This window comes from Asparagus officinalis, chromosome 1, assembly GCF_001876935.1.
Source record: "Asparagus officinalis chromosome 1, Aspof.V1, whole genome shotgun sequence".
NCBI lineage: Eukaryota > Viridiplantae > Streptophyta > Magnoliopsida > Asparagales > Asparagaceae > Asparagus > Asparagus officinalis.
Genome location: NC_033794.1, coordinates 97,758,739 through 97,769,964, shown reverse-complemented (window position 1 = coordinate 97,769,964; position 11,226 = coordinate 97,758,739). Strand labels below are relative to the sequence as shown.

Here is an 11,226-nt window from a genome sequence, read left to right as displayed (position 1 = left end):
CATCAATTATCATCATATAATCTATATATATCATACATGTATTATTTTGCAAGATGGACAAATGCTAATATTGATAACCTATATCATAAAAAATGCATCCTTGTTTGATGTTCTCCAGTTCTTTATGAAATGATTCCTCCCCACTTGTATGTCAATGAATGACAATTTAGGGAGCACAGGTGCATAGCTGAAAGAAAAGTAAAAATACAACAACACATAAAGTAAGGACTTCATCTCAGCTCAACAGTTAGGAGCCAGTTTACATATAATGCATAGTAACAACAGGAAAAACAGCAACAACAACAGCAACACCAACAAAAACAGCAAGAACAAAGCATTTATCCCAAATTTTTGGCCAGCTACATGAATCTTGTTATTCTATTCTGTTCTGATGAGGGTTTATCTCCTCCGCAAAATTAATCATTATCGTGGTTTTCAAGTGCTTCAAACCAAGCTCTTCTAGGCCTTCTAGGAATTCTCGTAATTGGTCCATTTACCACTATATTAAGATACATCTTTTAATTTAGAACAGTTTCTCACACTATTTGAACTCATATGTCGCATGTCTTATGCACTTCAAAGTTCATTTTACATGTTTCAGATGTCTAGTAACTTCCTATTTATGCACCAAAAACTAGTGAAAAAATGTTATCAAAATAATGACTTGTACAAAACTATGATACGTTTTAATACATAAAGCCATTTCGTGTAAGCTTGAAGAGCCAACTCTTGCCATAAAATTAATGGTAAATCAAAACTTTAGCAAATATGTAATCATTATATGTTTTATAATATTAAAGTAAATCTTTAGTCGCTTGGGTCCATCAACATGTGCATGAATGTATGTATAAACCCTTACTTTACTATTATTATAGATATTCTAACATCACCTTGTTATGTCCTATGTGTCCATATAGTACATGTGTCTTGTTGGAAGCGCGAGGCGCTCGTACCGCCACGGAAGCTAATTAATCCCGAGAGAAACAATCCTAGTTTAAGTTTATGCCAAACTCGAACTAACCAACACAAGCAATAAGTGACTACACAGATAAACAGTAAGTAAATGAGGCGGGACAACAGATATACGTGGTTCGGCAAACTTGCCTACGTCCACGGGAGCCACACAATTTAATTTCTTATTTAACCACAAGACATTACAAAGCTTATAAAAGTGAGAATCTCAAAATAGAGCTCTCACAACACCAACTTCCTTCACTGTAGTAAATGCTACAGGAATAATACATTTTTTCTTAACCGAAAAAATTGATTCTCAAATCCGAGAATATCCGCTGGAGTTAAAGCTGCCTGAGTTGAACTCCCAGCCGCCACAAAGAAATTTTTCTCTCTGTAAAATTCGTTGAAGATTGGCTCAACAGCTCCGTGTACAGGGTTTCCCTTTTATAGGGAAACCCTAGGGCAATTGGTGCGGTCCAGCTGGATTCCACCCACGCAGGCGAGATCCAAGGTGACAGGCGAGATTCTCCCCTTTCACGCGAGTTCTTCTCCACGCCCGCAGGCGATTTCCACACCCCAGTGACAGGCGATTTCAGCCTCGCCTTTGTCGCTCTGGCGAGTCCTCGATGCCCTCGCCTCCACGCTCTGGCGAGCCCACGAAGCCGACGCCGACCGCTGCCTCCGCCTCCGACGATAGCCGTCGACGAACCGTCGAGGGTTCCGATCTCCGTCCTCGTTGCCCCCTCGCCGTCGCCGTCGATGGCTCCGATCTCCGACGAGGTAAGTTCTTCTACATGTCTCATGTCCATGTCCATGATATTTAGTAACATACACTTAAATAAGAATTGGAGACACAGAAGGGTACGAAAATGACACGCATGAGTTCTAAGACAAGGATGGGGACTGCAACTATGATTATCATTTTTACCTTAGATGGAAACCTATTCCTTCTTTCGATTCAAAGCATTGGATGTGTTGTCTCAACTTTGCACTGCCCAACCTTCTTTGCAGTTGTCAAACAGAAATAGATAGAGCCATTTCAAGAAGAAAATGCAACAAATTCCTCGATTAAAACACATGCAGATTAGTGTACCTGAAATATAAATGTAGAAAATCCTTTAGTGAGCATATATCTTATGGCCAAAGACGAGGTAGTAGAACAAATAGATTTTGAAGTATCTGGAAGACCAAAACAACCCTGTCTATCAACCATCTAAAATGACAAATTAAATACTGGTATAGTACCTCTAACAGAACTGAATGGAAGCATAGGATTCATGTATAAAATTTGGAATAAAGACAATTTGGGACAAATGATTTTTTGTTGTTATAATACTCCTTACAACAAACAATACCAGAAAGTTATGACTTCAGCACGCAAACGTCTGCAATTGAGCCTGATGATTAGTAAATAATCAAATCTCGATAATACTTATATCAATAGCATAGTGCACACAGGTTATAAATTATTCCACCCTACTATTGCAAAATAATAAAGTCGACGACTTTCAGGCTTGACCAATGCATACAAGAAAATGCTGCAAGCATTTCTGGATAAGCCCTTTAAGCTGTTATCAGAAAATCAAAAACCCTGCAGCAAAAGTATTCCAACAGTGGGCTCAACAAACTCAGTTTAAACAAGCTAAACTTCAAGAATACCTAAAAGGTCTCCATGAAGAGGATTTCAACAGTTACCTGTTAACACAAACTTCTAGAAATAAACTGAAAGTGCAGAACCTAGAACTTAGAGCAGGTATAAGATAAATACTCTAGATTATCAACGAAGAAAAAAGACACAAGATCATGTGTTTCATTTTCAAACAGGATTTTTCATCTGATATCAGAATATCAATGTCGACATAAAATTTCCCAGGCCAAAAGACGGATGCCTGAACATTAAGGTCTAGCAATAGCACACAATAATGGACAACAGCTATCTTCCAAATAATGAAAAATGACAGCTAGCTTCGTTACCAGACGGTTACTGCATAGAACACAAGGACTAACACAGTCACTGCATAGAATATAATGACTAGCACGGGCTTTTAACATAATGAAAGCCTCCATATACATAGAACCTTAAGTTCTATCAAGATAGGCATCACTACATAGCTATTTCTTGGTGGTTGTGTGTGCACGTGCGCGTGTGCATGTTCCCGCTTGCATGAGGTTGCGTTGTGCATGTGTGTGTGTGTGTGGTGCACGTGTGTGGGGTAGGGTGGGGGCTTGGGGGTGTATATTGTATTAAATATCGGCCGATATATCGCTATACAGCCGATATATCAGTTTTGATGCCCTTCCGATACAATATTTATGAGAAAATATCATTTTCTAATTTTTACCACTTTTTCCGATATATTGGATATTTCATTGAGGAACATCGGCCGATATTGGCTAATATGCAAATGAAAATGGTTATTGAGTTTGGGTTTGGTTTTGGTTCCCATTAGACACGAAAACTTAATAAATTCCCAAACCTAAATACCTTAAATCCCTAGTCAATCTCATATTTCTCCTCCCTCTTCGTTTGGCATTGCAGCTCAAAAACACTAGGTGATCTCATGTATGAATCGCTCTCCTCTCTCTCTTCTCCAGTTCTCTCTCTCAGCACCTCCTCTGACCTCTCTGTCTCTCTTCCTCTCTCGTCTTTCTCTATCTTCCTTCTCTCTCTGTCTTCCTCTCTCTTCCTCTGTCTCTTATGTTCATGTCCTCTCTCTCTCTCACCTCTACCTATATCTAATGTCTCTAGAAGTCGTATATCATTAATCATGATGCAGTTTCTGTTTAGAATACATTAAATGTGTTTTGGTTACATATTACAATGTTATGTTACATATGAACATTATTCGATATGTTACATTATGTGTGTGTGGATGTGTGCATGTTTGGGTTGGATGGGGATGTGCGTGCGTATGTGTGTATGCGTGGGGTGTGTGTGTATGTGTACATATATAAAAAGCGATGTAAAGGGAACCTACCTCCCAACCCCTAAAACCAAACAATATCAACACCCAAAAGTAAGCAGATAAACAAACCAAAATGTTGTATTTCTTGACATGTCTTTTCACATCTGAATAACAACTATAAAGTTAAAATCCAAGAAATTATAAAAAACCTGACTATCATAAACATGAAATGAAGGAATTCAATAGGTTCGCTTAGTGTCATTCAGAATCTAAAAAATCTTCGAAAAGCTGCCAAACTGTTTACTGGAATTTAGAATCTGTTAGGCTTTAATGGTACCTAAGCTACATGGATACGGGTACCGATACAGAACAAGAAAATTTTATAAAGGTAGGGTACGAGAACACGACTATAGATACGTGTATATGTAATAATAATTTTACATTAGATAAATATTATCTTTTATTTTACGTGCTATGAATTAAAATTCCTATGACATTTATGCGTACGTTCATAGTATAGACCTATTTCAATTTTTAACTTGATATCCAAAATACCCTTTATGATCATAGTTTTTAACTGTTATGGATTGAAATGAACCCAATTTATGACCAATGAGTTTCAAGAACTGCACGTGAAGTGAAGCACATATGTCCAATAAGCATAGGACGAGTGTTTTAAATTGAAACATGTGTTATATAATTGAGTACACATTTGATGTATGCAAGAATCCAAAGAGTGTCCACTCATGTTTCAAGAGTACGACACGGCTACAGCTCCAAAAAGAAGTACCCATGCAACATAGAATGCCACTAACTAATTGAGATTACAAATAATGATCATGAAATGTGCTAGCATGGAGGTCATTTTACAGACAGAGCTATGAATCGCCTATCATCTCTACCGCATGTCACAAATATCATAAGACATAATCCAACTAAATAAGGAACCCATGCTCTATGACTGGTGGAAGTATCATACACCCAGATAGAACAACAAAGGATCAAACACATCCTAGCCAGCAAATTGACAATCATGGACTTACAACTGCACAGAAAATGGAAGATTCTTAAAATTACCGCTGAAGAATGCACGAAGTAGAATATACAATAAAGTCGATATTAGTGATATAAATAACATCTCAGAAAATTTAGTTAACTGCACCATTTAACATGGGATTATCACCAAAGAAATTATAAATGCCATGTAAAAGTTCCTTTTCTCAACAATCCTTCCACTACAATACAGTGTTAGCTACTAGGCAAGTCTTACTAATTCCAGTGATGGACGCATGGACGCATTTACTTTCTTTGTTGATCAAGGACAGGTTAAACTTCTGGAGGAGCAAAAGCTGGAGATTCGACAAAGTGAAATATTCACGTGATTCGACAAAATGAATATTCACGTCTCTGCAAAAAACAGGTATATAGCGAACAAGTACCAAAAACTGACAATTAGCACCCCTGCAAATGAAATCACTACAGTAGGTAATATTTCAAACTCCTTAAAAGAAACTAATAGGTAGAAACACTGGGTAATCACCTGCTAATATCCATATGGAATGCAGGAACATTTTTGTAAGGGGTGCAGTAACATCAAAAAATAATAATTGTCGATTGTCATGGTTAAAACTTAGCAAACGCCAACCATAAAATAGGAAAGCAGATAAATTGACAGTAGTGTATGTCAGTTTCAAAATTAAATATGAATAGAAGTTTATTAATCTCAGAAACCTGAGGCTTCAGATCCTTCCTACAAGTGAACCTATAGAAGCCAATTTTATTTCAAGTTTATGCTTATCGTGGTCATTGTCGTTCTGTAGCAGTGGCCATCTCAGTTACCCCAACACCTCGGCTGGGCTCTCATATTTGTGTCTGACACAGGTTCACCTCTGGCACTCCTTGGACACTACTTGAATATGCATACATTTATTGAACAGATAATGGATATGGTTAGAGAAATCAATATTTAAATTACATCTCAAAAGCAATAGTTCCAATTGGTTTTTGAACTGCTATCGACAGCCTCCTCTATAGTTCCCATTCATTCTTGAAGATAATTCCCCAATAATACACATCACATACACCCGTATGCTCACCATGGTAGACATATGGGAAGCTTAAAAGTTCCCTTGGCACAACAGTTTCAGGGCAAGCTGAAAATTAAAGAATCACTGAACCTGCCTCAAATACCTACAAGGCTACGATACTTGTTCTCTCTCCGTATACACATCATTTAGCATTCTCAAGAATATGCTGTTGATAAAGCTCTCATGTGAACATTTTTCATACTGATACTCCATAATGTTTCTTCAAGTCAATAAAAACCAACTTTGAATCTTTCAGATCCTTTAGACCCCAACAAATCACACAAGAATGAGAATTATGAATCTTAAAACATGAGACAGAACCCTACTCACTGGCACATCCTTAGTGTTGCCTCAATGGAAAGATTGAGAAATAGAAGGTGGAAGCATAAAACAAGGCATTACTACAGAGAGGGAGCCTTTGTGTAGCCTCATTTTATCCGGCAAGCAAAACATCGAGCATGGACAGTGATTATTGCATCATTGCCGCATTGGATTTGGAAAACCCCCACTTGGCTTGTCATATCTTGGTGTTGAAAGTGGAAATAAAATAGAAATTTTGAATTTTGTTGTTATAACACATTTAACTGCTCCGTGCTCTTTTAATCACAAGTACTTTCTTCGAGAGTAATCTCTCACTCTGCAATTCTTTATTCACTTCCAGTTGTCAAACAAACCCTTAAAGTTATAGCATATGTCACGATTAGGTATATTACTTTTTTTACCTCAAAGATTCAGGCAGTACTCTCCATTGTCTGCTAACATTTTTAATCACAAGAAGTACTTTTTACTTCAAATATTCCAGTTGCCAAATCGGCAATCTTAAATACCGAATCACCCTCTCCAATGTCTAATGGACATCCCCGTGATAAGCCTTTTTGATGAGTTCTTAAGTTAAACAAGTAACAACAAAGGAACCTGACCTCGTTTCAGATCATGCATGCAAATGTCACACCTCAAGGCTCAAACCAATGTGTTGTCTATGGGATCTTTATGAGCTATCAGTTAATATGGAATCTTTATGAATTTTCAGTTAAGATGAACAAATACAAACAATTTAAATTAAGACTCTATTTCATATCAACATCTGTCCATTTCAAGTTATGTGCATGATTCATGAATATGGATATTCAACATCTGTCCATTTCAAGTTATGTGCATGATTCATGAATATGGATGGTGATAAACTACTTGAAATGTCCATTATAGATATCAATTAACTGAATACATATAAAGACTAAATACTACGTTTTGCAAATAAAATAATTATTTAAAATTTTTGCATATAAAACGCTCGAGATATGTTATGTTTTGCAATTAAAATAACTATTTAAAGTGTTTTGCATATAAAACACTCGAGATATACTTCTTGGACTTATATCTTGCAATTCACTTCCACTTCCTACATCTTGTTGGACACAGGCTAGGTTCGTTGAACGCATGTCCAGTTCAGGCGTATGGTTTTCAAGGGTCATTTAGATATCTATTTTTAAAAACGAGCATATTTTCAATTTACAATCTATTTAATAAATGAAACATAAAAATACTATGGGGATATCAGTTTACACAACATTTGAATGAGAAAATAAAATCAATCTCACGTAAATTATTAATATCAATATACACAACCGTGTCCCCATATCCTACCTTCTACAAATTTGTTCGTCCCATACCTGCACCTGTGTAACATAGTGGCCATTATAAGTTGTATCTCACATTATTCAGATCACCTTTATGTTTGAGAAACAGATCATCATAGTTACAAACAAAAACCACACCATGCAACAGAAGATTTTCTAGTGTCCCATCTAATTGAACTATCAACATAGGAACTGTTATAAACAAAACAGGCTTCATACTTTAGGAGAATGCAATTAAAAATAGAACGAAGAAATGCATGAAACTGTAGTTCATATATGAAAATTTTGTGTATATATATACATGTGTGTGTGTGTATAATACCCTTTATTACTATTGCAAGTACTTTCTTATTTTACAAGCATTTTTCTTAAAAGTTGTCACATCCCATAAGCATGTAACAGCAGAATATTTATGCAAAGCATACATGAACCTTGGAAACAAATGCATGAATATCTTAACTGAAGAGAACCAAGAAGCTTTCAGTATCTCAACTAAAACAACTCATCCTTTGCAGTTGGTTATCAATTCATTCAATCCATTGTATCCACTCCAAAGTAGATTGCATGTAAACGCGTGCACGCACACACACTGGCGCACGCACACACAACTAGTAACACATGGTTAATTTGTTGATTCAGTTTTACTTGAAAGTCTAAAGACTCTAAACACAGTTCACACAGGGACATCCTAGGCTTCTCCCATCAACATTATAAAGGTTATGCCATAAATTCAGCTTCCGCTTGCCACACAGACACAGTTCACAAAGGGAAAATTTCATATCTACTTCATTCACGGGCGGTAATTAACCAATTTGTTTTCCCATAGGTGAAATATGTCAAATATCAAGAACTGCAACACCCAGAAGGGGGCAATATTGTAGCAAATTTCAAACAATTAAATAAAACTCTTGAAATCACTCTAAACGACTACTTGCGACTTTTTTGGCAAGGCCGTTGAAAAGCTGAAAATCATATGATAGTCTGCAAAGAAAGAGGAAAAAAACTAATGGGAGTTCAAGGTTAAGATGACCATCCTTCAAAAGGAAATTATATGCCCATAACACAGGAAATAAACAAGAATGAAATTGCATGATAAACACTAAAAATAGTGAAATTATAATCCCATCAACAATATGTCAAGTAAAATGTTGCAGTTCACATAATCAAAATCATCACACAAGAATGAATCAGTAGCAACAAAAAGTTCATCTCCACAATAAAAAAAGATCACTTTTTATGATAACAAATGGCAAGGGCACAACAATAACCAAACAATATCAGAAAGAGAAAAATTGTTGAAAACTCACTCATATCATTTCTAAGCACTCTAAGCTTCTCTTGACATCCAGTGTCCCAGCGATAAAACTGAATCTTCTCAGTATTGGTGTGGAGATCCCTCAGATGGATCTCAAAACCAACAGATGCTGCAACCGGAAAAAAAACACCCTAAAACGCTAAAAATCAAATGAAAGTAATCTAGAAAGAACAAGATCAAGCCACCTCAGTTGATCTCGAACTTGAAGCTAGGGTAATCTAGACACCCTAACCCTAACGAACAATCGATAAACTCGAGAGAAAATTAAAAAAAAATACCACCGTTTTTTTCTTCGAAATGGGTGCTAATTGTCAGGATACATACTAATAAGAATGCATCGAACGGAGACGCTACACAAAGAATAAAGGTACAAAATCAATCACAGAACTCACACATATATGTTGTTTACTCTTTCGGAGCTACTTCACGGTGCAACGACGACGCCCAGTTCTTTTATATTCCAAAAGAATTGGATCAAAGAGAATACTCTCCCTTGATTAAGATACACTCCAAGAACTCTCACAAACCCTCTTTATGTTTTCTCTCTTACTTTTATATAAAAAGAGTTGTTTCTAGGATGAATTTTTTCTTAAGATTTTTGGGTCTATTTATAGTGTTTGGAAAAAACACTATACATAAAAAAATATTATTAGTGGAATCCGTTACTAATAATAAATTTATTGTGGGACCCACATCCTTTTTAATTCTTCAAAGAAAACGGCCACTGATTTTCCTTAAGTCAACTAAAGTGGCTGGGCGACTGACAATCTCTCACTTGAAGATTTAATTGAGTATCAATCATATCTTCATACCATCCTTGGTTGCATCATCCGGATGTCTTGTATCTTTGGCGTTTTGGACGACCCTCAACATTTTCAAGAGACCATATGAGGCTACACACAGCCTCACTTTCTCAAGCGGAACTGACTTGGTCAGCATATCGACTGGATTGTATCTCGTATCAATCTTCACAAGCTTAAACTCGTTCCTGCTTTGTCATCTCCGTATGGCATGGTGCTTCATGTCAACATGCTTGGTCTGAGCATAGAATGTGTAATTCTCTGACAAGTGAATGACACTCTGACTGTCGCAGTGGATGAAGTATTTCTCAAAGCTTACCCTAAGCTCGAGAAGAAAAGCTTTCAACCATAGCAACTCATTTGCTGCTTCTGCTGTAGACACGTACTCCGCTTTGGTTGTCGACAAAGCCACAATATCATATAACTTGGATCTCCAGCTTATCGCTCCACCACCCAAGATGAAGATATAGTCGCTCATACTCCTTCTCGAGTCTATGTTCCCGGCATAGTTTGCATCACAAAAGCCTTCTAGCTCATCACACAAGAATGAATCAGTAGCAACAAAAAGTTCATCTCCACAATAAAAAAAGATCACTTTTTATGATAACAAATGGCAAGGGCACAACAATAACCAAACAATATCAGAAAGAGAAAAATTGTTGAAAACTCACTCATATCATTTCTAAGCACTCTAAGCTTCTCTTGACATCCAGTGTCCCAGCGATAAAACTGAATCTTCTCAGTATTGGTGTGGAGATCCCTCAGATGGATCTCAAAACCAACAGATGCTGCAACCGGAAAAAAAACACCCTAAAACGCTAAAAATCAAATGAAAGTAATCTAGAAAGAACAAGATCAAGCCACCTCAGTTGATCTCGAACTTGAAGCTAGGGTAATCTAGACACCCTAACCCTAACGAACAATCGATAAACTCGAGAGAAAATTAAAAAAAAATACCACCGTTTTTTTCTTCGAAATGGGTGCTAATTGTCAGGATACATACTAATAAGAATGCATCGAACGGAGACGCTACACAAAGAATAAAGGTACAAAATCAATCACAGAACTCACACATATATGTTGTTTACTCTTTCGGAGCTACTTCACGGTGCAACGACGACGCCCAGTTCTTTTATATTCCAAAAGAATTGGATCAAAGAGAATACTCTCCCTTGATTAAGATACACTCCAAGAACTCTCACAAACCCTCTTTATGTTTTCTCTCTTACTTTTATATAAAAAGAGTTGTTTCTAGGATGAATTTTTTCTTAAGATTTTTGGGTCTATTTATAGTGTTTGGAAAAAACACTATACATAAAAAAATATTATTAGTGGAATCCGTTACTAATAATAAATTTATTGTGGGACCCACATCCTTTTTAATTCTTCAAAGAAAACGGCCACTGATTTTCCTTAAGTCAACTAAAGTGGCTGGGCGACTGACAATCTCTCACTTGAAGATTTAATTGAGTATCAATCATATCTTCATACCATCCTTGGTTGCATCATCCGGATGTCTTGTATCTT

The 11,226-nt window shown here is 36.6% G+C and overlaps 1 long non-coding RNA gene across 2 annotated transcripts; it reads right to left on the bottom strand.

The window, feature by feature from the left end:
• LOC109828758 lies at positions 1,084-10,719 on the bottom strand. Of its 2 annotated transcripts, none has more exons than XR_002243825.1 (3): positions 10,371-10,719; positions 1,883-2,047; positions 1,084-1,744 (listed from the first exon to the last, which is right to left on the bottom strand). It is a non-coding gene; the product is annotated as an uncharacterized LOC109828758 (long non-coding RNA). The 2 variants fall into 2 exon arrangements; XR_002243824.1 differs by lacking the exon at positions 10,371-10,719 and adding an exon at positions 8,892-9,236.